This window comes from Ailuropoda melanoleuca, chromosome 15 (assembly GCF_002007445.2).
Source record: "Ailuropoda melanoleuca isolate Jingjing chromosome 15, ASM200744v2, whole genome shotgun sequence".
Lineage (NCBI taxonomy): Eukaryota > Metazoa > Chordata > Mammalia > Carnivora > Ursidae > Ailuropoda > Ailuropoda melanoleuca.
In genome coordinates, this window is record NC_048232.1 from 42,891,053 (window position 1) to 42,918,842 (window position 27,790).

The 27,790-nt window shown below is 39.4% G+C and overlaps 1 long non-coding RNA gene across 1 annotated transcript in view; it reads left to right on the top strand.

The window, feature by feature from the left end:
• The first annotated feature begins 320 nt into the window (after positions 1–320).
• LOC117796423 overlaps positions 321–27,790 on the top strand; it is a 48,260-nt gene continuing 20,790 nt past the window's right edge. Inside the window, exons 1-4 of the long non-coding RNA XR_004620926.1 lie at positions 321–1,297; positions 8,140–8,273; positions 11,589–11,700; positions 13,630–13,735. This is a non-coding gene — a long non-coding RNA (uncharacterized LOC117796423). The remainder of the gene's footprint in view (positions 1,298–8,139; positions 8,274–11,588; positions 11,701–13,629; positions 13,736–27,790) is intronic.

Below are 27,790 nucleotides of genomic sequence, written 5' to 3' on the forward strand. Positions count from 1 at the left end.
GTAAAAATAAAGTGTGTTACTCACAAAACAAAACCCCACGAGCAGGCCCAGATCATTTAAGTGAGAGCACATCGGACTGCTTTAGTTTGTTTTGGGGAAAATATGATTAGTGTAACAGCAACGTGTGTATATTTACAGGGTATGGGCAAGTTTGAGTTAATCTGTCATCCCTTTATCTGAAGAGGAATACCCATCCTAATTTCCCCTTTCCCTAGAATTCAAATCATTGGATTTTTGGCTTTGATAGGCAGAAAGAAAGAAAAAGGAAAAAAAAAAGAGAAGGAAGGGAGGGAAAGAAAGGGAGAGAGGGCGGAGAGAGAGAAAGGAAGGAAGGGAAAGAAAAAAAAAAGACAGCCATCTTATTAACATTTATTGCAGATGGCATTCATTTGTCAAATATTTATTAAATGCCTACTATATGCCAGATACTATTTAGACACTAAAGATATATAGTAATGAACAAAAGAGACGTAGTTCCTGTCTTTACAGAGTTTTTAGACTGGTTGGGAACACAAGGTGATACACAAGTCATTATAGGAACAAATACATAATTGCAAATGTAACAAGTGCTGTGAAGTAAAAGCACGCGGAGCGCATACGCACGCGCCTGTGTGTGTGTGTGTGTGTGTGTGTGTGTGTGTAATGGAAGGGGGCAGGGTGTGTTGTCTTGTATGGATCGAGAATGGCTTCCTTAGGAAATACACAGCTCAAGCTGAGGAAGGAGAGCATGGACAGAAATCCTGGAACTGGAAGAAGCAAAGTATGTGTGAGCCATTAAAAAAAGGTCCTTGTGGCTGGATCCCATTAGAACCACAAGAACGAGAGAACTTGGTGTGAAATGAAGCTGGCTAAAGTGGTTTGGCCCTCAACTATGCCAAACCTTGTAGGTGCGGGTAAAAATTCTGGTCTTTATCCTGTCTGCAAGGGCAGCAACCAAGGGATTTTAGGAAAATGCCATGAGCAGCCTGGCTCTCCCTGGCTGTCTTTAGTGGAATGTATTTAGAAGGGCAAGAGTAGATGAAGGAAGACAAATTGGAAGTGTTTGCAAGAGATGGCAGATTAGAGTAGAGCAGAGAACAGGGAAGGAGATAGAAAGAAGAGCGTGGATTGGAAGACTTAAGATGCAGAAATATTAAGGTAGAGATAACAGTGGTGTTTCTTTGTGTATGAAAAGAAGCTGGTGCTATTTTAGCGTCTGACTTGCTACACTGCATCAGAGGGAATTACAGTATCTCATTTGTTCCAGAAAAGAGAAAGGTGAAAATCAATGCCTTTGGTTACAGAGTGTGAAGTCCTGGTAAGCTATTTATCTTTTGCTGGAATTCGAAGGCTTGGAGTAAAATCTTATTAATTCAGGAAATTATTTAGATTTAAAAGAGACTATAAAATAAATAATTAGGAGGGAGAAGGGGGACTGTAGAGGTCAGGACTAGGCCAAATACTCCATGAGGACAGCTATTCTGTTAGGCTTCCCTCCCTCCTTCCTTCCATAGAAAGTAAACATCCACTCTATAGGGTATTTGGATATAGCAAAACGAAACCAAAAAAATTTTTTTAAGAAATGGAAAAGGAGATAGATCCCTACCCTTGAGGACTTTATGTTTAATTGGGAAGACAAGATTAGACAGAAAACATTAAACAATCTGAGAATGGTAAAAGACAAAATTCAGAGCAAGTAAAGGTCACTGTGGATAAGAAAGAAAAGCTTCAGGGAGGTATGTCTCTAGCCAAGTCTTGATGGAATTCAGACTGGTAGAGAGAAAAAGAGCATTCTATGAGAAGGGAATTGTCCTAATCAAGGCATACCATATATCATATCATTCTTCTGATCATCTAATATCTATTGAGCACCTATGTATATGATTTTTGGCATAAGGCAAAGAGACAGGCTTTTGCAGAGTAAAGAAGTAGAGGGTAATTCCTTTGGAAAGGTAAATAAAGGCTTTTGTTTTGTGGTTTCCTCACACGTGCCGTGTTCCCACCTCACAGCCACTGCATACGTGTTCTGTCAAGAATGCCTTTCCTGATCTCTCCCTCTTCCTGTGGGACTTGGCTCAGACCCGATGTCACTTCCTCAACAAAGCCCTCCTTTACCTGAGGTTGAGCAAAATGGCCCTTACCAAACGGTAACATTGGCAAGCTTTTCTTAGCATCTGGGAGGAATTTTTCTAATAAGGTGAGCAGAACTGAACTGAGGAAAGCAGGGGAACCCTTTCCCCTGCTTCCTTCCATCTTGGTCTCTGGGCATATAAGGCAAATGAAACAATGTCATGTCTGGGAGATAACATGTTAGTAAGGGAGACAGATATTAAAGAGATAACCACAAAAATGTCAATTATAAATTATGAGAAGTGCCACGAAGGAAAAGTAGCTAGCTTTTGTGAGAAAGAATAGGCTGGGAGGTCAGAAAGACCTCATTTGGTACAGTGCCACTTATGTGGTGTTTGTAAGGATGAGGGCAGCTTAAAAGCCCAGGGAAGAACAATGCAGAACATGAGTTCTACGACAGAAAGCCTGTGTGTCTGGAGTTTGGTGAGCCAGGGAAAGGATGGCGCTAGTTGAGGAGGGAGAAGAAAGCAAGAGCAGCCCAGGGAGAAGACCGCATAGACCATGTTGAGGGGTTGGAAATTTGTTCTGATTACACCAGGAAGCCATTGGAGCATTTAAAGTAGATCTTTAAACAGTCATTCTGGTTTCCTGTGGAGAAACGCTGGAGGGGAGCCAAGTAGAAATGGTGAGATTTCATGAGACAGAGGAGCCCTAACAGCTTGCAAGAAGTTAGGGAGAGATAATTTGATAGGCTTAACAATGGTCCCAGACCATGCGTTCTTTTTTTTTTTTTAATGTTTTTTTATTATGTTAGTCACCATACAGTACATCCCCGGATTCTGTTGTAAAGTTTGATGATTCATTAGTTGCGTATAACACCCAGTGCACCACGCAATATGTGCCCTCCTTACTACCCAATACCGGTCTATCCCATTCCTCCACCCCCCTCCCCCTGAGGCCCCCAGTTTGTTTCTCAGAGTCCATAGTCTCTCATGTTTCATTCCCCCTTCTGATTACCCCCCTTCTTTATCCCTTTCTTCCCCTACCGATCTTCCTAGTTCTTATGTTCCATAGATGAGAGAAATCATATGATAATTGTCTTTCTCTGGTCCCTCTGTTGCTGTTCCAGCTGCTTGAGGTGAGAATATAAAAACTGCATTTTAGATTTTTCTATTCTTTTGTGTGAGGCTTGGATGGCTATGTATTTCCCCCTTAGGACTGCCTTTGCATTATCCCATAGGTTTTGGACCGTTGTGTTTTCATTCTCGTTGGTCTCCATAAATTGTTTAAATTGATTTTTGATTTCCTGGTTTATCGAGTCATTCCTGAGCAGGATGGTTCTTAGTCTCCAAGTGTTTGAGTTTCTTCCAAATTTTTCCTTGTGGTTGAGTTCCAATTTCAGAGCGTTGTGGTCTGAGAATATGCAGGGGATAATTTCAATCTTTTGGTATCGGTTGAGACCTGTTTTGTGACCCAGAACATGGCCTATTCTTGAGAATGTTCCATGGGCATAAGAATAGAATGAGTATTCTTTGGTTCTGGGGTGTAGTGTTCTATATATATCTATGAGGTCCAACTCGTCGAGTATGGCATTCAAAGCTCTTGTTTCTATGTTGGTTTTCTGCTCCGGTGCTCTGTCTATTGCTGATAGTGTAGTGTTGAGGTCCCCTACTATGAACGTATTTTTATCTATATCAGACCACGGGTTCTGTTTCAGGTGAGGTGAGGTGGGGATACGACCATGCAAGATTCTGAAGACACCATGCATGTTGTTATTTTTATAACTCAAGTAGCACAAGCTGAAAAAATGTGTGTTTTAGATGTGACTATATACAAATTACAAACAAGTGCTAAAAGCTTTTAACTGGCAAATGGAGAGGACTGTTTGCCTATAAAGTCTCAAGAGTCCCAGGTTCAATTTAATTAATATATGAAGGACTTTTTAAATCAGTAAGAAAAGCGCTAATAAGCCAGTGAAATAAATGGATAAATGACGTGCTTAAAACATTTATATGAGAAACATAAGTTGACCCAAAAAACCAATTTATAAATGTGAATCAAAGTAATGTAAAGTCAAGCAATGAGTTTATTTTTAACCAATGAAGTATCAACAATGAATAAAACAATAGAGTGCTATGCTGGCAAGGGTGCGCAGTAGCACAAAACACTCATTCGCTGCCACTGGGGTGTAATTAACAGAACCTTCTGGAGGGCAACTTGGCAATCAGCACTAAGAGCTTCAGAAATGCTCATTTGTTTTTACCTGACAAATCTACCTCCAGGAATCTCACAATCATCCATGATGTAAACAAAGATTTATGTAAAAGGATAATCATAATTATATCAAGCATCATAAACATAGAAAAAAAGAACTTGTATCCATCGACAGAGGATTGCTTAATAGATTATGATGAATTTATGTTTTCATGGACAAAATGTTCACAGTGTAATAGTAAGTAGAAAGCTCTTCCCCAAAACAAAACAGGACATAAAACTGAATTCCATCCTCTTCAAAAGAGGCAGAGGCAGAGACATGGCATAGGGAAAACTATCAGGAGGACATAGACCAGTATGTTAAGAGGGAGTTGATTTTCATTTTCATTTCCTTTAGCTATTTTTCATTAATTTTCATGAGCATTTACATTTTAATGATATATATTTTTAAAAACCCAATACATTATTAGGTAGAAAGGTATTTGGAAGGGAAGGAATAAAACTGAAAGAAGATGCTATGGACCAAATGAGCAGAACATTTTTTAATAATGGGGAGGAAAGTGACTTCCTGTCTTATTTACCTATGGCTGAACTGTTTCCACTCCTACCACTTGCTGAGCTCTTTCTCACCTCCAGTTTCCACTGCCTGGAATATGTTCTCTTCTTGCCTGGCTAATTCCCACTGTGCTTCCTCTGTCCTCTCTGTGCCCCACGTCACTCAGACTTCCTCAGACAAGCTGAGATGCCCCTGCTGTGGTCTCCCATAATGACCACGACACCTGCCTTCATAGACCTTAACCTTCATTGTCAGGCCTAGTTTGTTAGCCTTTATGTACCATGAAGGCAACGGATTGTCCTTCTTGCTTGCTATGGTATCTCCAGTGACCAGTATAGAGTTTGGGACAAAATGGGGCCTCAATAAAAACTTCTGAGTGAATATGTGGAAAGGGTCAAAGAGATGTGCACAAAAGAGGCGTTGGTGTCCTTTCAGAAAGAGGTTTCATGAAAGTAAAGGAAATGGAATGGATCATCAAGAAGGAGGCCGGTGGTGAGGGTATGTGGGTGCAGGCCCACTCACAGCTCCCACAGCACCTCTCTACCAATGGTTTTCCCCGTTCTCAGTCTCCCTCCATCACACCGCCCCGTTTTATTTCTTTAAAGCCCTTATCGGCATCTGCAACTATGTTGTTTATTTAATGATGACCTGTCTGTCTCCCTCAGTAAGTATAACCTACATTAGCACAGGGATCGTGGAAATTTGTGTTGCCACCGTATTTCCTAACGCCTTAAACAGCGCTTGGCATGAGCGGGTGCTCCACAAACACTCGCTGTTGAGAGTAAGGCCTGTGTATATTTGGAGGAAGTGAGGAAGAAGCTATTGGGGGGAAGAAATTAGAAATGTTATATGCCAGCAGGCAAACAGGTTTCATTTCTAAGTCCAACCCTGAATGCTTTGGAGCTGCTGCCTAGAACCCTGTCCTGAGATGATGAAATTTCCTCTGGGTTTCATAGGGAATAACACTATGATTGATTAGCAATGTCTGCCATGGGTATACGAAGGGGCAGTCAGGGGCTGAATAGACTTTCTCGTATTCCAGTGTGCATAGCTGCAATTCTCATCTTCACACGTGGACGCTGTTCGGATACAGCCCTGACTGAGTTAATATATAGGTGTTTGGGGGGTGTGTGTGGCTTTAGGAACCAACATAACATGAAAAGCATAAATACTTTTTATATCTTATAGTTTTTTTATATCTTACTTACAGCTTACTAATTTATTCATTAATAAGATTTGGATGTATGTATGTGTTCAATAGATGGGAGAAGGACAAGAAAGTATTTCCTTATCTTAATCTCCTCTCTTTCACACTTTCATTGCTTGATCTTTTGGGTGGTATCAGAATGGTAGTTAATTCTGGGTAAGAATTCATTAACAAGTCTGGCCAGCAGAAAATAGCAATGAGAAGAGTACCAGATGAAGGTGGAGGGGAAGCTGCAGGTGAGTTGTTTTTGTTCTGATACTTGCTGTCTCCTTTTAGGCTTGGAATCTGCAATCTCTTACTCCCTGGGCTAATTATTTCCTCTTGAGAACAGAAAGGCCTTTCATCAAGATGGCCACATCCCTGTGTGCCCGGGCACAAAAATGATGAATAATGGGGCTGATTAACCCAGTGACCTTCATGAATGATAAAAGGGGAATATAAAGATGTGAGGTTCCATGTGCACTGAGAATCAGCTTCTCGGGGACTTTGCAGTGGCAACTCCTTTGTAACAACTAGCGCACGGCACGTACTCCCGGGCTCTTTCATGCAGCATGCTGTCTCGAAACGGGGATTTTCAAACCCAGGACAGAGTGCTTGACCCACGGCTCTCCATGACGATCTGATTAGCACAGGCCACTCAATAGTGTTCAGTAGCCACAGTATTGCAACTGTCAGAGCCCCTAGGTTCAGAGGGTCCGACACCCCCGCCACGTAAGTGCTTGCATTGATCTTCCCCTGAACCAGTGCCAGGGAGGAAGGAAGGCTGGTTTTCTGTTTGGAAGTGGCTCAAGCAGCAATTACAACCACTTGGGATAAAGGGCCAGAAAGCCACTGTGGGGGACAGTGTCTTTCCTCCTGTTTCCCGGCCCTACCTGGGATCAGGCTCCCTGTTGATCCCTGGTTTGACCTCAGGAGCATATCACTATAGTGGGTCTGCAATCAATTCCAAGTGCAGCACCGTGGCAGGCAGAATAATGGCTCCATCAAAAAGACATCCACGTCCTAATTCCCAGAACCTGTGACTATGTTAGATTACATGATGTCATGGACTGAAATGCATCCCCACCCCAAAAAAATTCATATGTAGAAGCTTGTGATAGAAGAAATATATACTTGGTCTTTGTCCCTAGTTCTTGGCACAGAGCTCCTAAAAGTCTTGTAATTTCTAGAGTGATAAGGGTGATAGCAACATCTTCTGTTACCACATTTGGACTTAGTCCCCAGCTCCTAAGACAAGAGCTACTAAGACCCTTGGAATCCTCACACCAGTAAGAATGTCTTTTGGTATGTTAATGAGATGATTGGTGACTGGGAGCCCCTTCCTAGTGTTGGGATGGGGTCAGGTCACTGGAAAGACCAAGCCATGAACTTTCAGCCCTCCTCTCCACCATCACCCCCATCCTGACCTCTGGGAAAGGGAGAGTGGTTGGAAATTGAGTTAGTAATCAATCATGCCTGAGTGATGAAGCCTCCGTTAAAAATTCCCAAAGTACAAGGTTCAGAGAGCTTCTGGGCTGGGGAACGTATGCATGTGCAGGGAGGTTAGTGCACCCCCAGTCCACAGGAACAGAAGCTCGTACGCTCGGGACCCTTCTGGAGCATACTCTGTATACCTCTTCGTCTGGCTGGTAAATGTAAAGAAAGTGTTTCTCTGAGTTTTGTAACCCTTTATATCAAATTACTGAACCTGAAGAGGAGGTTGTGGGACCCCCTTACAGCTGCTGGCTCAGAAGCACGGGTCACAACCCAGGACCCATGTGAGTGGCGTCTGAAGTGGGGGCAGTCTTGTGGGGCTGAGCTCTTAACCGACGCAGTCTGCCTAATTCCAATAGTGTCAGAATTGAATTAAATTGTAGGACATCTCGTTGGTATCTGGAGAGTTGGAGAATTGGTTGTTGGTGAATAAAACCCCATGCTTTTGGGGTCAGAAGTATCGTACGTAGAGAAACAGTTTTCTTTAGTAAGCCCTAACCTTCAATGTGACCGTATTTGGAGACGGGGCTTTCAAAAAAGTAATTAAGATTAAATGAGGTCATAAGGGTGGGGACCCACTCCCATAGGAGAGTGGCCTTATAAGAAGGGACACCAGAGCTCTCTTTCTCTCTGCCCACAGACTCAGAGGAAAGGTCATGAGAGGAGACAGTGGGAAGGCAGTTGGCCATCTGCAAACCAAGGAGAGAAGACTTACCAGACACCAACCCTGCTGGCATCTTGATCTTGCACTTTAAGCCTTGAACTCCCAGAACCGTGAGAAAATACATTTCTGGCTTTTTAGACCACCCAGTCTGAAGTATTTTGTTATCATAGCCAGAGCAGATTAATATACACGACAAAAAGAGATTAAAGGTACAGATTGAATTAAGGTTGTTAATCAAGGGACCTTGAGATGAGTAGAGTATCTTGGACTATCCAGGTAGGCCCAGTGTTCTCCCAGGGGTCCTTGGAAGTGGAAGGAGGAGGCAGGAGGAGAGAGTCATAAGGAGATACAACTATGCAGGCTGGGTTTTTTAGGAAGAAAGCCAGGAGCCAAAGAATGCAGGTGACCTCTAAAAGCTGGAAAGGGCAAAAAATGTATTCTCCCCTAGAGCCTCCAGAAAGTAAAGCAGTCCTGCTGACATTCTGATTTTAGCCGAGTGAGACCTGTATGCTCTTAACCTATGGAACTGTAAGATAACAAATCTGTGGTTTTAGGCCATGACGTTTGTGGTAACTGGCCGCCAAGACAAGATCAATATAAGCATGTTAAGGCATAATATCTATTAACATTTTCAAAATAATATTTTGGATACACACATATATTTGGGATTCGTTTCCTCCTGAAAGAAAAACTGCTGTAGAGAACAGTAAGGTGACAAAGTATATTCTATGTATCACCGAAATAAGCCGCTGCCAGAACACGCGGGCCAAAGAGCAGACACTTGCACTTCCATGTTATTTTACTTTCTTTGCCACAGCTAAATAACTCAGTAGAAGCAAAAATATGAGAGGACTCTGTATGTAAGTGCAACACACTATCTGCGCAGAGCAAAATTGGAAGCAACATAATATCTGTCTGCAAAGGAACTTTTGAATAACAGCGAATTCTCTCCTTTAGCAATCATTACGTGTGTGTGTGTGTGTGTGTGTGTGTGTGTGTGTGTGTGTGATTACCCCGGATCTATTGTGGTTTCAGGATGCCCAGCTACTGAAGGCAGCTTCCCATTAGTGTATTTTAAAGAATGGCTTCACCCTTCTTTCTGGCTTTTCTATTCTCTCTTGTCAGTAGTCTGTTTTCATTAGTTGTTAAAGAAACCACCCCTTACATCTATGCGGGTATCTGAAAAGGCTTTTTAAAATACAGATCAACCCTCTAAGTTCTCCTGGTTCCTAATACTTCATCATTTCTGGGAAAATAATAAAGGAGAGTGTTTCTGGCCACGTGGACCCACATTCTCCCTCTTGCAAGGGGAGGGAGATGAATCTCTCCCTATAGCCCTCTCTGTTCTCTGGCCCCCTATGCCGTTTTAGATTCCTATCAACTGCTTGCATTTGCTCTTTCAACACCTTCCTTAATAGCTCTTGCTTGCAGCTTTAGGCATTAATGCTTTTTAAAGTTTCCTTTTCACAGAACATACGCTTTGAAGAACTTTCAAAGAAAATATCCGTCTTAAAAATCGAGAATTAAGGTGACTATGTGCTTGTAGGCAGACGTAAATATTGTAGCTCTTCTCTCCTGAGTATCTTTAAGCAGTGCTAGAAGTTTTAGTGGTTAGAACTGGTTCATGCCGCAGTTTTAATGATATCCTGAAGTGCCTTTACTCTGTACTTATTATATATAAAGGATAGCATAAAACAATGATCCAACCGAGAATACGCCTTTCTCTAATTTTTATATCTCACTTGTTTCAATTTTGAGGCAGAATTTGGCTGAAGTATTGAGGATTTTCTTATGGTTCTGAGTTGTTTAAATGTTGATACATATATTTCCAAACATGACCTCACTGGAGAGTCAGTGTTTTTGGCTAACAATTAAACAAGGTTTACAAGCTTAAAAAAAAAGGAAAAAAAAATTCATCCCGCAGCCAAGTTAAAAAAGAGCACTGTGCACAGAGCTACTTGGCTTACTGTCATTGGTTTGCCTGTTGTGACATCAGGTGATCATTTCACTATGTCTTTCTATTCCTGCTCTTGGGCAAATGACCACGTTGTTGAGACTGAATCATATGAATGTTTACGTTTTTGTTCTCTGACATCAGCCATTCATGGAAACCACCTGGGTATCCAAAATCTGTATTTATGGCTTCACTCTATTATGGTTGTGCATTATTCATCCACTAAATATTTATTGAGTGCCTTTGTTCACCATTGCATCTTAGTGCCTAGTACGGAAATACAAGTTAACACTAATGGTTCCCAATAATTAGGAACATTAATTAGGTGCCAGGCCCTCCCTGTTCCTTACAGCCCTCTGATATAGTTAGTATTGTTATCCCCATTTTATAGATGGGGAAGCTAAACCAGAGTAGGAGGAAGTAACTCACCCAAGGCCCCATAGCTATAGGTGGTAGAGCGGGAGTTGGAACCCAGGCTTCTCACTCCAGATTCTGTGCTTTTTACCACTCTGTTTATAAATAGTTGCTAAGTGAGTGACTGAATGGTTCTCAAATTTTTCAAAACAGAGTGAAAACTAGACCCCCAAATGAAGCTTTCTGGCCTGTTTAGGACCACCCCATGTTCCTTGTCCAGACTCTCCTATTCAGAAAACACTTTGGGCACACCGCTCTGCTGTGCTGACGCGGAAGGATTTCTGCACACAGCCTGGAACACTGGGACAACTTAGTTATGCGGGCAGCGCGGACCTGCCACAGAGGGTGTTGTGAGTGGTAATGAATATCTGCAGAATGTTTAAGGAATGGGTGAACGACTCGGGAGCAATGGAAATTCTTATTAAATATAATTATTGCTCTAATAATGTTATTGTAATTCTGAAATCTTTGCTATGGATATACTGTGTTCTTCACCTAGGAATGAGTCTGTTACAAGAGCAGATGTGACTGCTAGGAGTATAGAACTGACCTCTGTGGAAAACTGATATAGGCCTGGAACGCACACTGCCCAGGCTGTTGATGAGGGTCCTTCCAAGTCCGGCACGCATGCGCTTCAAGTAGAAGATCGCTCTATTTACTTTATAGTCATTCTTCACACAGAGCGTCTTTGCAAGTAATTGGAAAATCGTTAATAAGCTTTGATTTGTAATACTGTTTTTAACTTGGAACTATGAATTATTGTACTCCTACTGATTTCCATAAGGACCACGGGTGATCTAAGCATATCTAAGTTCATGCCAACTCCAAGGTGTGACTAGAGAGGAGGGGATGCAAAGCAGTTTAGTGAGCGCTGTGGGCCAAGCTCTCCGGTTAGGGACCTGACCTTCGCCATTTTATTTAATCCTCAAAATAGTGCTGGCAGGCAAATATCTGTATTTTATACATGGGGAAAAGTAAGGTTCAGAAAGTTCACCTAACTCCACATCTGGTAAAAGCTAGAACCAAGATCCATTTCCCGGTCTGTCTTTTCTCATAGTTGTCGCCACAACCCCACTTGCTGACTAACCAGCCGGAGGTCAGTGCAGGCCTGCCAGAGGAAGGAGTGTTTGAGCCGACCGAGCCTTGCAGCCTGAGGAGGACGACCCCAGGTGAATGAGGAGAGCAAGGGCATTTCAGGAGAAGAGAGGAAGTGTGGAAGAGCATGGTGTGTGCATGGAGAACTAAAAAGAGCTCTCCAGGCAGGGGCCGCGTGTGTTTCATGAGGCTTGTAGGAGATTCAGTTGTTAAGGTAGGGGATCCCGGAGACCCACAAATAACAGGTGCACCCACTCTTGTAGAAACTGGAATGCCTTCTCCCCAAGTTCCACCGATCAGAAGAAATGGGGTGGGGGGGGGATGACCAACAAATGTTTCCCGAGATGGCTTCTTAACTTCCAGCTAATGTTTCAGCTCTGGTTCCTCATAGTCAACATTCCATAAGTGTTACTGACATAGTCCACTGTGCCCAGAGAATGGAAAAGATGCTAGGCTTCTTGCTTTCTAGAGGCTGGTGGCATCATTTCATGTACATCTGAATCTATCCTCCGTAACTGAAGTTGTAGAAAGAAGGCGCTTTAACAAATTTGAGTATCTTTCACTCAACTAAGCTCCATGAAAATAGAGGCTGCAGATTTCTGGTATATTACTGAACCACAGGAGCCTAGCACAGAGCAGTTCTTACATAATTCTTTTAAACAAATAGATTTTGAAAACTTTAAAGTTCTTATGAAAAGTTTTATTCTTTTAACACACCTGATTTATAAATAATTCCCTATATATTAATATACTCAGAAACTTTTCTTATACAGTTTTTAAATATGCTCTTCAAGGAACCGAGAGCAGGGGATATTCTAAGGAAGGCGCACATATCTGAAGAATCTTTGTGTTGTCTGAGAAGAATACCGTGTAATTTTGTCAGACAACATTGTATTTAAATTTTAAAACTCTGTCTGCTATAAAGGGATGTTACCAAAGCTGTGATATTTTAGATTGGTATAATGTTTTTCTTCATCTTCTTCTTATTGATTTTTAAGTGTTGTACATATTTTAATTGGTAGTGACTTCACAACAATCTGAGGCTCTTAGAAATGTGTTCACTTTTGCTAATGGGAAATGTGTTGGAGTTCTGAAGGTGCATTCCAAATACTTGAAAACAAATATATGGTGACTTCAGCTGTGTGATTCAGTCAGTTTAGGAACAATTTATCCCAAATTTCTTCCATTCTTTACAAAATGAGTAAAATTAAGAGTTTTAAAATAACCTTTATTTAAGTGATAAAGTAATTGCGTATAAAGTTGGAAACTGTGGTAGAGAGCCTGGAAATTCTTGGATAGGAAATCCTCTTGCTATCGTCCCAAAATTTTATGGCTTTTCAATATATCACTATTGTGTAGAGTGCCTCCCAGCAGCTGCTGGTGGTGAAACATTCATTTTATGTGTCTAGGGCAGGGAAGAAAGAATAACTGGACAATGCGGATGTGTGATATGGTAGGGAGGATTAGATCACTATGAAATAGCTTCCAGCATTACTACTCTAGGCATTGCACTGAATTCTTTTAGAGAGATGGAGGAAGTTCAGAAGAAAATGATCAGAATGATAGGAGGACTAAAAATTCAATGAGGCATGGCTAGTGGAACTAGAAATATTTGACCTGGAGAGGATAGGGGGATACAAAACTAGTTTCAAAATATCTAGACAGCTGGCAAGTGGAAGAGAAGTTAGCCTTGTTTGTATAGTCCCATAGCCTTATGTGCAAACCATATGGAGACTTTTGCCCCAAAATAAGAAAGAGATCACAAAGATGTCCCAAGATGGCAATAGGGATTCTTGTTCAAGATGGCAGACAGGAGCACCTACGTATACCTCTTTTCTGCTCTGAAAACCCATAGAAATATCAGTAAAATGAAACAGAGAATCATAAATTAAAGACAGCCTTGGGCGCAGGAGAAGGGGCATCTGGAAACTAGAGATACAGACAAATCTCTTGAAAGTAAAAAATACTTGGAATTATATTAACGGATTAAATCACATTCACAGGAGAAGGCTGCAGTAGGGGCTGGAGCTATTTTTCCTGGCAGCAAACCCACAGAGGCTCTGTGGAGTGCGAGAGGGAAGTTGGAAGGAAATCAACTGTGGAATAACTGTGAGTCATAGCCCACATTCCCCTTCCCTGCATCACATGCTCAGGCTAAAACCAAAGGACTAATCTTTAAAATAATTGAGAAGTGTCTGCATGAGGAGGAGTCCTAAAAGGGGTGATGCCCACTCTAAATAAAATTCTCCTCATTTGGGCTGGCAAATGGGAGAGGCAGGGGGAGGGGGGCATCCTGCTTCCTCCTCTTTCACCTCAAGGTCTTAAGCAAAGCCTGTGGGTCAAAAGGCCCACCCACGTGGATAGAAGATAAGACCTAAGCAAGGAGGCCTCTCTGTATTAAATAAGCTGGTCTGCCCCAGCCATAAATATGAATTGATAGCCAAGAATCATAAAAATCTGAGGAAAAGTAAGGACCAAAATGCAGGTTGAAATAAACTGACCCTGGAGGAAATAGAAATTCAGGAAATAGACATCATCTTTAAAGTTATTCTATTTAGTTTCTTCATAGAAGAAATTTTCACGAAAAAGCATTTGTAAAGCAAAAATAGGTTGCTAACAAAAAGAGCAATCAACACCAAAAAGGGCCCTTAAAATGAAAAAAAAAAAAAAAACCACCACCACAAACACTGCCAAGTTAAAAATTCAATGGGAAAAAAAATGGAAGAAATCTCTCTGAATATAGAGCAGTAAGTTGAAGGGAGGGAAAATATGGGAGAAAAATTAAAAGATTAGAGAACAGCCCAAAAGATCTAATAACTGAAAGGATGTTTAGAGTAGGCAAAGAGACAACAGAGAGAACAAGAGAATTTTCTAGATACGAAGAAATAGGACTTCAGATTGTAAGGACTTAGAGAATGCAGAACAGGATGAACAAACCTATCCCCAAGACATGTTCTTGTAACATTTTAGACACAGAGAAGAGAGGGAAGATTCTAAAAGCTAAAAGAATAGATCACTCAAAAATAAATGAGAATCCAACTGACATTAGCTAGATCATCAGCAACTCTAGATGGCAGGAAAACATTAAGAAGCATGTCTGCAAAATGTTGAGGGGAAAAATGTTTTTGAACCTAAAATTCTCTACCTAGCCAAACTATCAATGAAGACTGAGGCATTTTCAAACATGCAAGAGCTCCGACCATTTACCACCTACAGACTAATTCTGAAAGAATTACTGAAGCAAAACAAAAGAGAATCCAAGTAAGAGGAAGTCACAAACTCCAAGGAACAGTGGATCTAACCCAGGATTGTAATGAAAAGTAATTCCAGAACGAGAACTTTGAGGCTGGCCTAGATAGCCATGAGCCCTATTTAGAATTGCAAGTCAGAAGCTCTATGAAGAATCTCTTTCAGGAGAATATGGATTTCTTCTTCTAACAAATAGAACAATTAAGAAGCTTGTGACAAGGCAAAGGCATACTGGGTCATTATGACATGGTGCCATCCTAACCCTTGCCAAACTTTAAAGTTCCTTTCTACGTCAAATAACAAAGATTGATAAGAGTTACATCTCCTCTGTAGGCTTAATGGGACTACTTGGCTCTGCAGTAGATATTTCCATAGGAATATTATTGTGAATACTACCTTTTAGTTTTTGATGAAAAAAAATCAATTTATAGACAATGCATCAAAAATTAATTGTAATTGCAGGACAAATGTAAAAACAATAGTGTGCTGGAATGGAGGTTTAGACAGGGGTACAGAGTAGAGAAAAAGGTAGTGATGCTGGAGTTCTTCAACAAACATAAAGGGAGTTAAGAGATACAGCATCTATGTTTGAGGAGTCAAATACGGTTTTAAGCATACTGTTTAAATTTATCATACTGACATCACACTGATGCGGAACAGCACGGCTGTTGAGAGCACAGACCCTGGAGCCAAAACACCTGGGCTTGAGTTCTTCTTCTCCACCTCTACTTTGGCAAATTGCTTATCTATGCCTGCCTATCTATCTATCTATCTACCTATCTACCTATCTTCCAACCTATTTTTCAAGTGCTTATATTAGTCTGACACATTAAAAGGGAGTGTTTTCGATGAAGATGATGGTGGTGATGATGATGATGCAAAAACAACAAAAGAACTAAAAATTAACATTTCAACGTGCAGAGATTGGAAAGGAGAAGCAGGAGTTTGAGAAAGTTCATTTTCTCTTATTTTTAAAAAGAGAGGTCAACAGATATTTAAAGTTGACAAATCTAGAAATAGAGGCATAACCATAACCAGAGTTATGGAGGCAATCCTCAGAAGAAATAAAAAAGAGATAGCTTAAAGTAGTTATTGGTGAGTGGAACGCTGCAAGAAGGGAGAATGGCTTCTCTTTCTATTTTGTCTTATTTGAGGGTTTTTTTTTTTCCCTTTGGTAATTTTTCTTTACCATATGCAGGTATTAGTTTTACTTAGTTTTTACCAACACTATTGAGGTATACTTGATAAAAATAAATGACACATATTTAAAGAGTATAATTTGATAATTTGGGGACATATGTGCACACCCTTGAAACTATTACTTGTAATCAAGGTAAGGAACATATGCCTCATGCCTAGGAGTGTGCCCATTCCGCTTGATAATCCCCTCTCCCCATTCCTCCCCACTCCCCTGATCTCAGGCAACTGCTGTTCTGCTTTCTGTGAGAATTACAAAGTTTGCACTTTTTAGAATTTTATATAAATGAAATCATACACATATGACATGAAATCATGCTCATATGACTTCTTTCATTCAGCATAATTATTTTGAGATTCATCCACACTAAAGTGTGTATCAGCAGTTCATTCCTTGTCTGCATAAACCAAAATGAACAAACTCACCCACTGTTGGAAATATGGTTTTTAAGCCCCTAGTTTTTGACTATTACAAATAGAACTGTTGTAAATATTCACATACAAGTCTTCGGATGGGTGCGGGATTTCATTTCTCTTGGATAGATACAGAAACGAGGAATGGGTGGCTCACATGGTAGGCATATGTTAAAATTTTTAAGAAACTGCCAAACTGTTTTCTAAAGCATTCAGCGTTTCCATCAGCAGTGTATGAGAGTTCCAGTTCCTCCACATTCTTGTCTTAGCTGAGACAATCTTTTTCGAGCCATTCTAATAGAACGGTAATGATATCTTATTGTGGTTTTAATTTGCATTTCCCTGGTGACTATCAATATTGAGCATCTTCTACGCCTTATTTTTTGTTTATATCTTCATTGGGAAAATATTCAAATGTTTTGGCCATTTAAAAAATACTGAGTTGTTTTCTTATTATTGAGATTTGACAGTTCTTTATATATTCTGGATATAAAGCCTTTATCAAATATACAATTTACAAATAATTTCTCCCAGTCTCTGGCTTTTCTTTTCATTCTCTTAACAGTGTCTTCTGAAGAACAGACATTTTTAATTTTGATGAAGCCCAATTTTTACCTTTTTTCATTTTATGGATCATGCTTTTGGTGGTGTTTACAAAATCTTTGTGATTTTCCCCTGTGTTTTATAGTTTCAGGCTTTATATTTAGGTTGGTGATCAAATTTTATTTAATCTTTATGGTGAGTATATGGTGAGATGTATGAAACAAACTTAATTTTTTTTGCATATATGTATTCAATTGTTCCAACACCATTTGTTGAAAAGACTATCCTTTCTTCTTTTAATTACCTTTGCACTTTCATCAGATACAAATTGTCCAAATATGTATGGGTCTCTTTATGGACTCTCCATTCTATTCCACTGATCTATATGTTTATCTTGATTCCAATAGTATGCTATCTTGGTTACTCTTATAATAACTTTTGATGTATTAGTCTGTTTAGGATGTCATGAAAAATGCCATAGGCTGGTGGCTTAAACATTAGAAATTATTTTCTCACAGTTCTAGTGGCTGAAAGTCGGAAATCAGGGTGCCAGCATGTTCAGATTCTGTTGAGAGCTCTCTTCCTGGTTTATACCCTCAGGACTTCATTTAAACCTAATTACCTCCCAAGACCCCATCTCTAATACTATCACATTGGGGGTTAGGGTGTCAACATATTAATCTAGGGAGGAGGGAGATTGTTCATTCCATAGCACTTGAAAACAGTAGTGTTGGCCCTCTAACTTTGTTGTTGTTTTTCAACGTTGTTTTGGCTAGTATAGGTGCCTTGCAATTCCATGTAAATTGTAGGATCAGCTTGTCAATTTCTACCAAAAACTCTCCTGGGATTTTGTTTGGGTTTGCGTTAGATCTGCAGATCAATTCAGAAAGAACTGACGTCTGAACACTATGGAGTCTTTTGACTCCTGAACAAGGTATATCTGCATATCACTCCCATTTATTTATGTCTTCTTTAATTTTCCTCTGCAGTTTGTAATTTTCAGTGAATAGGTATTGCATGTATTTCTTAGATTTATCCCTAAGTGTTTCACATTTTTAATCCTATTGTAAATGGTATTACATTTCCAATTGTTTGGAGCTAGTATATAAGAGATAAAATTAATTTTTGCATATTGATCATGTATTCTGTAACCTTACTAAACTCATTTATTAGTTCTACTAGTTTTTTATAGGTTCCATCTATTTTTCTAAATAGACAATCATGTTGTTGGCATATAAAGACAGTTTTCCTTTTTCTTATTCAATTTAGGTACCTTTTATTTCTTTTTCTTTTCTGACTGCACTGGGTAGAGCTTCAACTGCAGCACTGAATAGAAGTGGTTGAATAGAAATGGTTGAATAGAGTGCACATTCTTGTCTAGAAGGAAAGCGTTCAGTCTTTCACCATTACATGGTATTAGCTACAGTATTTTGCATATATGCACAATATCAAGTTGAGGAGTTTCCCTTCTACTCTTAATTTGGTAAGAGTTTTCCTTAGGAATAGATGTTAAATTATGTCAAATTCTTTTTTTCTGAAATTACTGATAAATGGTTTTTCTTTTTAACTTGTTAATATGATGAATTACATTGGTTTTGAATGTTAAGCAAATATTGCATTCTTAGGACAAAGCACTTTTAGTCACTATGTATTAATCTTTTAATGTATTGTTGGATTTGATTTCTTAAAACATTGTTTTGAATTTCTGCATCTATGTTAATGAAATATATTGACCTGTAGTTTCTTGGGGTTTTTTTATAATAATTTTTTATTATGTTATGTTAGTCACCATACAGTATATCCTTAGTTTCTGATGTAGTGTTCCATGATTCATTATTTGCGTATAACACCCAGTGCACCATGCAATATGTGCCCTCCTTAATACCCATCACCGGCCTATCCCAATCCCCCACCCCCCTCCCCTCTGAAGCCCTCAGTTTTTTTCCCAGAGTCCACAGTCTCTCATAGCTCATTCCCCCTTCTGTTTAGCCCCCCTTCATTCTTCCCTTCATTTTCCTACTGATCTTCCTATTTCTTATGTTCCATAAATGAGTGAAACCATATAATTGTCTTTCTCTGCTTGACATATTTCACTTAGCATAATCTCCTCCAGTCCTGTCCATGTTGCTGCAAATGTTGTGTAATCGTTCTTTCTGATGGCTGAGTAATATTCCATTGTATCTTTTCTTTTAATGTCTTCGTTTAGTTTTGGTATCAGGGTAATGCTGCCCACATAGAATGAGTTGGGAATTATTCTCTTGTCTTTACTTTTTTATTTTTGAAGAGTCTGTGTAGATTTGACAAAATTCTCCACTGAAGCTAGCTGAGTCTGGAGTATTCTTTATAGAAAGATTTTTGTCTATCAATTCAATCTCTTTAATAGATATAGGGCTATTCAGGTTGTATCTTTCATCTTTTCCCCCCTTTTAAAAAAGATTATTGAGTAACAACACTTAACATGAGATCTACTCTCTTCACAAATTTCTAAGTGCATAACATGGTATTATTAACTCTAAGCACAATGTTGTGCAGATCTCTAGAACTCACTTATCTCACACACCTGAAACTTTCTACAATTGACTAGTGACTCCCCATTTCCGTTCCCCTAAGTCCTTAGCAACCACAATTCTACATTCTATTAAACCAAAAGAAGGCAGAAACAGAGGAAAAGGGGAACAAATAGTAGATGGAATAAATAGAAAGCAGATAGCAAGGTGATAAATTTAAGCTGAAACAGGGGTGCCTGGGTGGCTCGGTGAGTTGAGTGTCAGACTCTTGGTTTCAGCTCAGGTCATGATCTCAGGGTCATGATCTCAGGGTCATGAGATCGAGCTCCACATTGGGCTCCGTGCTCAGCATGGTGTCTGTTTGAGACTCTTTCCCTCCCCTTCTGCCCCTCCTCCTGCTCACACTCTTTCTCTCTAAAATAAATAAATAAAATCTTTAAAAAATATTTAAACTCTAACATATCAATAATTACATTAAATATTATTATTTAGACACCTAATTGAGATTGTCAGGATTGGGGAAAAAAGTAAAACCCACCTATATTCTTACTACAAAACATGTACTTTTTGCATCTAAAGTAATGAAGAAGTTACACACAAAAAGATTTCAAGCTGTAACTGAATTGTGCCCCCCCCCTCCAAATTTCTATGTTGACGTTCTAACTCCTGATGTGACTTTATCAGGAAATAAGGCCTTTAAGGAGGTAATTAAGGTTAAACAAGGTTTTAAAAGTAGACAGGACTGGTGTTCTTATAAGAAGAGGAAGAAACACCAGAGATCTCTCACACTTTATAAGAGCATACAGGGAAAGAACGCTGTGAAGACACAGCAAGAAGGCAGCCATAAACAAGCAAGAAGAAAGGTCTCATCAGACACCCATACTGCTGGAACCTTGATCTTGGACTTCTAGTTTTAGAAGTATGAAAAAATAATTTTCTATTGTTTAAGACATCCAGTCTGTGATATTTTGTTATGGTAGCCCAAACAGACTAATACGCATGCTGAGATTAATCAAAAGGATGCTGAAGTGACTACATTAATGTCAAAGTACACCTCAAAGCAAAAAACCTCACCAGACATAAAAAAAGGTCATTTTGTAATGATTAAGAGGTCAGTTTGTCAAGAGTATATGGCAATCCTAAAAGTTTATATTCTTAACAGAAGCAATTAAAAATACATGAAGTAAAAACTCAGACCTGCAAAAAGAAATAGAAAAACCTACAAAGATGAAACTATCAATGCTCCTCTCTCAATAATCAATAGAATAAAAGAAAAATCAGTAAAGATATAAAAGACCTGAACAAAAGTATCTGCCAACATGACCTAATTGGCATTTATAAAATACTGCACCAAACAACAGCTATCTACATTCTTTTTACTCCATCTATAATTTGTTGCCTCTTTTCCTGCTTCTGCATTCTTTTGGATTAACTGAATTATTTTTATGATTCTATTTTAACTCCTTTTGTTGGTTTATTAGCTGTAACTCTTTTTTAAAAATGTATATATTAGTTGCTTTGGTGTTTATAGTACACATTTTTAACTTATCATACTCTATCTTCAAGAGATACATTTTATAGTATTTTTATATATTTCATTTTGGATAGTTTCTATTGCTATGTCTTCAGGTTCACTAATCTTTTCTTCTGTAATGTTTAATCTGCTGTTTATACCACTCAGTACATTTTTCATCTCAAACATATTTTTTTTATTTCTAGAAGTTTAATTTGCATCTTTTTAATATCTTCTATGTCTCTACTTAACTTTTAAAACATATGATATACACCTATAATCGTTGTTTTAATAACCTTGTCTGGTAATTCTAACATCTACCTCAGTTCTAATTTGGTTTCAAATGATTGTTTGTTTGTTTGGTTTTTTCTTTCTCATTGTGGTTCTTGGCATTCTTGGTTTTTGGGGGGTTTTTGTTGCTTTGTTTTTGGGAGGCTTTTTTACTGTATGCCAGACATTGGGTGATTTTCCCTGTCGAGTGTTGGATTTTTTTATTTCTATAAATATTCTTGAGCTTTGTTTTGGGATGCAGCTAAATTACTTGGAAACACTTTCATTTCTTAAGGTCATACCTTTAAGATTTGTTAGGTCAGAGCACTGTTTAGTCTAGGGCTTATTTTGCCCCATTTCTGAGGCAAGACCCTTCTGAGCGCTCTACCCAGTGACCCATGAATTATAAGATTTTCCAGTCTGGCTGGTGGGAATAGGCATTATGCCCAGCCATATGTGAGCATTTGATACTTTCTAATCCTTGAGGATGGTTCTTTCCCTGGTCTTGTGTTGTTTCCTCATGTGTATGCACTAATCAGTAGTCTGATGAATACTTGAGAGGAATGCTTCACAAATCTTGCCACCATATCTTTGCATTCACTTAAAGGGAATATCTTAGATTAGCTGATTAAAAGCTTATTTCTTAATTGGGATCTGGCAATTCCATTTACTACCTTTCCTGTATATGGACCATCACTTTCAAATTTCAGGATGGGGTAAGGATGGTTGTCAATTCCTGCAGAAAACTTTGACTAATTTGAAAATTCAATGGCCCTTTCTCCCTCAGAAATATCACTGTTTATGGTGGTGATATTTTCTAATTTTTCTAGAATGAATATATTTATTTATTGAGAATATTTTTAAAATAATAAAAAAAATTTATTACACCCCCACATCATCACTTATATTACTTATTCCACTTTTCTGGCTGTCTGCCTCTGGGTCACTGGAAGGCACGGCCAGAGGTGTAGACAACAGGACTTGCAAAGGCTTGTACTTTAGTGGGTGGTAAGGCCTTCCTTTCTCTACAGCATGATTAACTGCCTCTCTTCTTGAGCTGTCACAGTACCACGTGTCTCCCTTCCTCTCTGGATGGATAGGAGGAGCCCAGCCCCAGTCCTTTGGAACAAGGCGTACTGGTGTTCAGTCTTACTTCCTGTGCCTCAACTCATGTGCAGATTTTCTTCTCAGAATCCTACAGACTTACCCCCCCTTTTTTCTTCTTGTTCATTGTACTGCCTGTTCCGATTTTATGCTGTACTTTACCATATTTGTGTCGTTTTAATTAGTCCTGTAAGACTTCATTTGCACACCAACCCCCTTTCTCTCCGTTGACGGCTGTGCTGGCTGCCTCCTCTACTCCTCTCAGCCTCTACTACTCCCCTCCAGCCTTTCTTCTTTGCTGTCTGGAGTCTATTATTCGTGAATGTGTTATTCCATTTTCTTTTTAGTTTGCTTCTGCTTTTTCTTCTGTGGATGTCTTGAGATGCTCTCACTCCTTATTTTCCTTGCTTGCTGACATCAGACCAAGCTAAGGAATCTGAGACAAGACAACTTGGGCTTTGCTTTATCACAGCAATCTGCTGCTGGCAGGGCTCCTTCATTTCCAACTGCTTTACTCTCTTTTTGCCTCTTTCACAATCAAACTACAATCCATATTTTTCTTTCTTCATCTATATATTAGAACAGCTAGAACAGAGCCTGATGTATAGTATATATTCACTAAACATTTGTTGAATGAAAGAATAAATAAATGAATAGAAGAACATTTGGTGATTCTTGCTTTTATTTTAGTTCCTGGTAGCTGGTCCAATTAGTTCATTATTGTTTATTATGAATATTTTTACAGTTTGCCTGACCTCAAGCCCCATGCAAGCCACACATTTCTCATTCTCTACATGAAGCACTGTTGCATCTTGGGCTTTTGCATCTATAATGATTTTCCTTACCATGTGTGTTGTTTTTTTTTTTCTTTCAATGTTTGGAAAGTGAGGGCTTTTGTACACAGAAAGGAATATAGATATTTGAGTAAAGAAATAATACTTAATTAACTTAAGTTGTAAATGTGAAACTATAATTGACTTAGGCCTTTACATTCACTTTGCAATTCTGATTTTACTTGTAAACCAAGTAATTTTAATAAAAGTTAAAACAATTCCTCCACTTATTTGATTAGTCTAATTCTAGCAGATTAAAATCCTCTATACAATTAGTCATATTAAAAAGTCATCACTTAAATTCTCCTAAGCTTCAAAACATTTATAAGTCAATAAAGGAATTTAAATGCCAGACAAGGCTGACTTACACCTCAACAATCAAAATCAAAGTACTTGTAAATCTAAAAATTCACCCTTAAAAACATAATGAATCAAAACATTCAAAGACTGTTTATATTAGAACTTTGCAATTTAAGATAATGAGAAGGTATCATGAAGGTAAATTTGTTAGATTCTCTAATACGTCAGATGTTCTTAAACATTACTAACACTTTACACACATAAATTATAACTTTTATTCCTAAACCTATTAATAAATAGTATTAATACTATGGGTCTAACTTACTCCATGATCCTTATGTTTATTTTTTTTATTTTTTATTTTTTTAAAGATTTTATTTATTTATTTGACAGAGATAGACAGCCAGCGAGGGAGGGAACACAAGCAGAGGGAGTGGGAGAGGAAGAAGCAGACTCCTAGCGGAGAAGCCCTATGTGGGGCTCGATCCCATAATGCCGGGATCATGCCCTGAGCCAAAGGCAGACGCTTAACCGCTGTGCCACCCAGGTGCCCCCCATGATCCTTATGTTTAATTCTAGGCCTCCTGTACTTGTACAATTATATCCCAATAGAGGGGAGCTGTCTTACCATTCAGGTGCGTTGCGTTTACTGGGTTAAAAGACTTGGACTGTGCTACAGTTACTTATGTATCAGATGTTCAAGACCAGGACACAGGTCATATGGCTACAAACTTCTAGGATGATTCTACCCAAGCCACAAAAAGACACACCGAGGACTGTTCTATCTGCCATGTCCTTGTGGGAGCCAAGATCCTGTCCTCTTGTTGGGATTGATTTGGCAGACTGTGTCATTGGCCATTTTAACACTAAATTACACATTTACCCACATCTTTTGAAATATCTTAACACATTTCTTACCTTTTTGGGGGTAGACTAAATTATGTACTCCTGTTTAGGATGCCATCGATGGCCTTTATCAGTTAGACTCTTCATTTCTTTCAACCTTTTCTTAAAGAGTGACTCTTTTGGTTGTAAACTGAAAAAAATTCCAATTCAAACGGAAAGTAGCCTGCTGGATCACATAACTGAAAAGTGGCAAATTCAGGTATGTCTGAATCAAGGGGTTCAAACAAATAAGAGCCACAGCAATATCGCTGTCACTTCCCCCCTCTCTTGATTCTTCTTGTGTAGATTTGGGCTTCTTCTTCATTCTGTCTGACGTGCTGCTAACAAAGTTCCAGGCAGCCCCAGGCTTACATGGAACCGACAGCTAGCAATCTCAAAAGGAGAGACTCTTTGCCAGCATCCATATCATTTCTCCAGAAAACCCTGACTGGCCATGCTTGGGTCATGTGTCTTCCTCTAGACCAATTACTGTGGCCCAGGAAATGGGGTATTTTGAGTGAATACTCTGGATCACAAGTCCATCCCTGTGGCATGGGTCTTTGGATTTCTTGACTGATAGACTCAAAAGAATCACATGGAATAGAAGAGGGGGAGTTTTCTCCTATAAGAAATGCTAGACAAACAAAAAAGTGGCCCATGCCCACTACAGTACAGAATATATTCAGATAATTTTATGAGATTCATGTATATCAAGTCTTGGCTGTTCCTGCTGCCTGCTATAAACTTTGTCCCAAATGTAAAAGCACTTGGCAGCTGCTCAAGTCAATCCCTTCTTCCTTGGCATAGCATTATTTCATTTTTGTATTGCTCAGTTACAAATCTCTCTTCTGCTTTTCCTGGAACTGCTAATACATTACAGTCTTTATCCAAGCCATCCAAGGTCTCTTATATTTGTTTTTAATGTGGAAGCATTACCAAGTTTTTCCAGAATTCTATCCTCTGTCCTACAGATGCATATTCTCCAGAATATATCCTGTTTCCCAGATGAACCAAATTCCTAGGGATCTGAACTACTGAAAAGGTGTCCCTTTAGGTTTATTCCAATTCAAATAAGAAACTGAATTCCGCTATATAATCATACTGCTAGCTGCTTCTAAAATGGATCCTTACGACAAGTTTTCTCTATAAGACATCTCTCCTGCTTTCGTCTTCCTGTCAGAAGATTCAGAGCTGCTTTGATTTTCCTGTCCTTGTGGAATGAGGGTGATAATAATAGTAAAGTGAGAAATATGTATTGAGTAATTTGGTGCTGGTGCTGTGCTCGGTATTTACGTGGACATCTCCTTTGGTCCTGACAACATGCTGTGGGGCAGATGTCAGGTCCCTGTTTTACATAGAGAAAAACAATCTCAGAGTGGTGACTTGCCCAAGATCATATAGCCAGTAAGTGCAATATCTTAATGTTTAAAACTATGTCAGTGCAACACCCAAGGCTATCCTCTTTTCCCTGTGGTTGGACACATGGGGCCATCACCTTTATTTCCCTTTTCTTATTCCTCATTCTCCACTTTATTGAGTTCTCTTACCTTCTTCCTGCCTGCTCCAATTCTTCAATCTTTCCTCCCTCCTCTCTTACACAGGTTTCACTTGCTTTCCTGATAGCAGGCACTTAACAAACAGCTGTTGAGTAAAGAGTTGCTTTATCAGCTCACTGAACAGTCTAAACTCATGCTCTCATAGTGATAGCCATTTGATCCCATCAACATTCCCTGTAAGGAAAGGCAAGTGTTATTTTTCCCATTTAAAGTATAAGGAAATGAAATACAGAAAATGAAAGACTAAGCAGAGATGGGGGGTAGGGGGATCAACTCTGTGGGAAAGAAGTGTAAATGCCATGGAATAGATCACATTCAGACTTTTGAAAACCCAGAAAAGAATTGGTGTATTTCTTTTTTTTTTTTTATATAATGACAGAGCTGAAGATCTTTTTTTTTTTTAAAGTTTTTTTTTTTTTTTTTGAAAGAGAGAGACAGCCAGCGAGAGAGGGAACACAAGCAGGGAGAGTGGGAGAGGAAGAAGCAGACTCCTAGCGGAGAAGCCCGATGTGGGGCTCGATCCCAGAACGCTGGGATCACGCCTTGAGCCAAAGGCAGACGCTTAACGACTGCACCACCCAGGCGCACCGAATTGGTCTGTTTCATTTAGAGTAAATGCTCATATTCTTTTCATGGTTTAATCCTCTTCTCTTTTCTCCTCTTCACACTCTGGTCCAGGCCCAGAGTCTTAGGCTGTTCCTCTAATACGCCCACATTATACCAGGCCTTTGCCCTTTGCCCTGTTCTCTACCTGGAATGTCTTCCTCCAGAAATCGATTGGCTCTCCCCCTCACCTCCTTCAGGTCTTCACTCAAACATATCCTTCTTAGTGAGGTCTTCCTGGCTACATATTTAAAATGTAATCCCCTTCCTCCCGGATTCCTTTTTCTCCTTTCCTATTTTACTGTTCTCCAAAGAACTAAGCACTTGTTAATATAATTTTTAGTTTTCTGACTCCCTCCACTAGAATGTATGCTCCATGAAGTCAAGAATTTTGCCTGTTTTGTTTATTGCTTACCCCCAGCATTGAAACAATGACTAATATACAGTAGGCATCATGGAATTGATGAATGAGTAAACAAAGATCTTTGTTCACTCATTTATTCAGGAGACATTGACCACACAAAGTATAAGCCTCCCCAAACCTCCCTTTGCACAAACACCTCCAGGAGGAGAGACAATAAAAGCCCAATGCCAAGTATGAAAATAATATCACAGGCACGCATAGAGTGTGAAAGAGTCATATAAAATATCTTCCATGATCGCTATGCAATTGAAAAGCCCAATTGGAGACAAGGAAAGATCTTTGAGCTAGGTTCAGCCAGGGAAAGACAGGCAAGGAATTCGAGACAGAATCCTTCCCCTCTGCTCCACCCCAAGATTCTGCCCCTGTCATCTGAGGAATTAGAAGGCAGACATGCCCCTGTTGTCCTGGGAGCCAGAGTCAGCAGGGCAACCTACAGAATACTTAAGTACCAAGCAATGTATTACCTCTCGATTCATATGCAATTTACTTGCATATTTGGGAGTAAATTCTGTTAATATGCAAGCACTAATTTTGGAATACAATCATTTATGTCTAAGGCTGGCAGCTCCATTCAGGAGGAAGGTTCGCTGGCAAAGGGAATGGCACTGCTCTCCCCTGAAGCTCCACAATGTGCCACCTGGCACAGGATGTTTTCAATTCATTTGTTTGTTTGAAATTTAAATAAAATCCTTATTCGGAAGTGTCTGTCAAAATCTCAGGAAAAACCTCAAATAAAGGAAAAGACCATCACCATGGACATAAATTG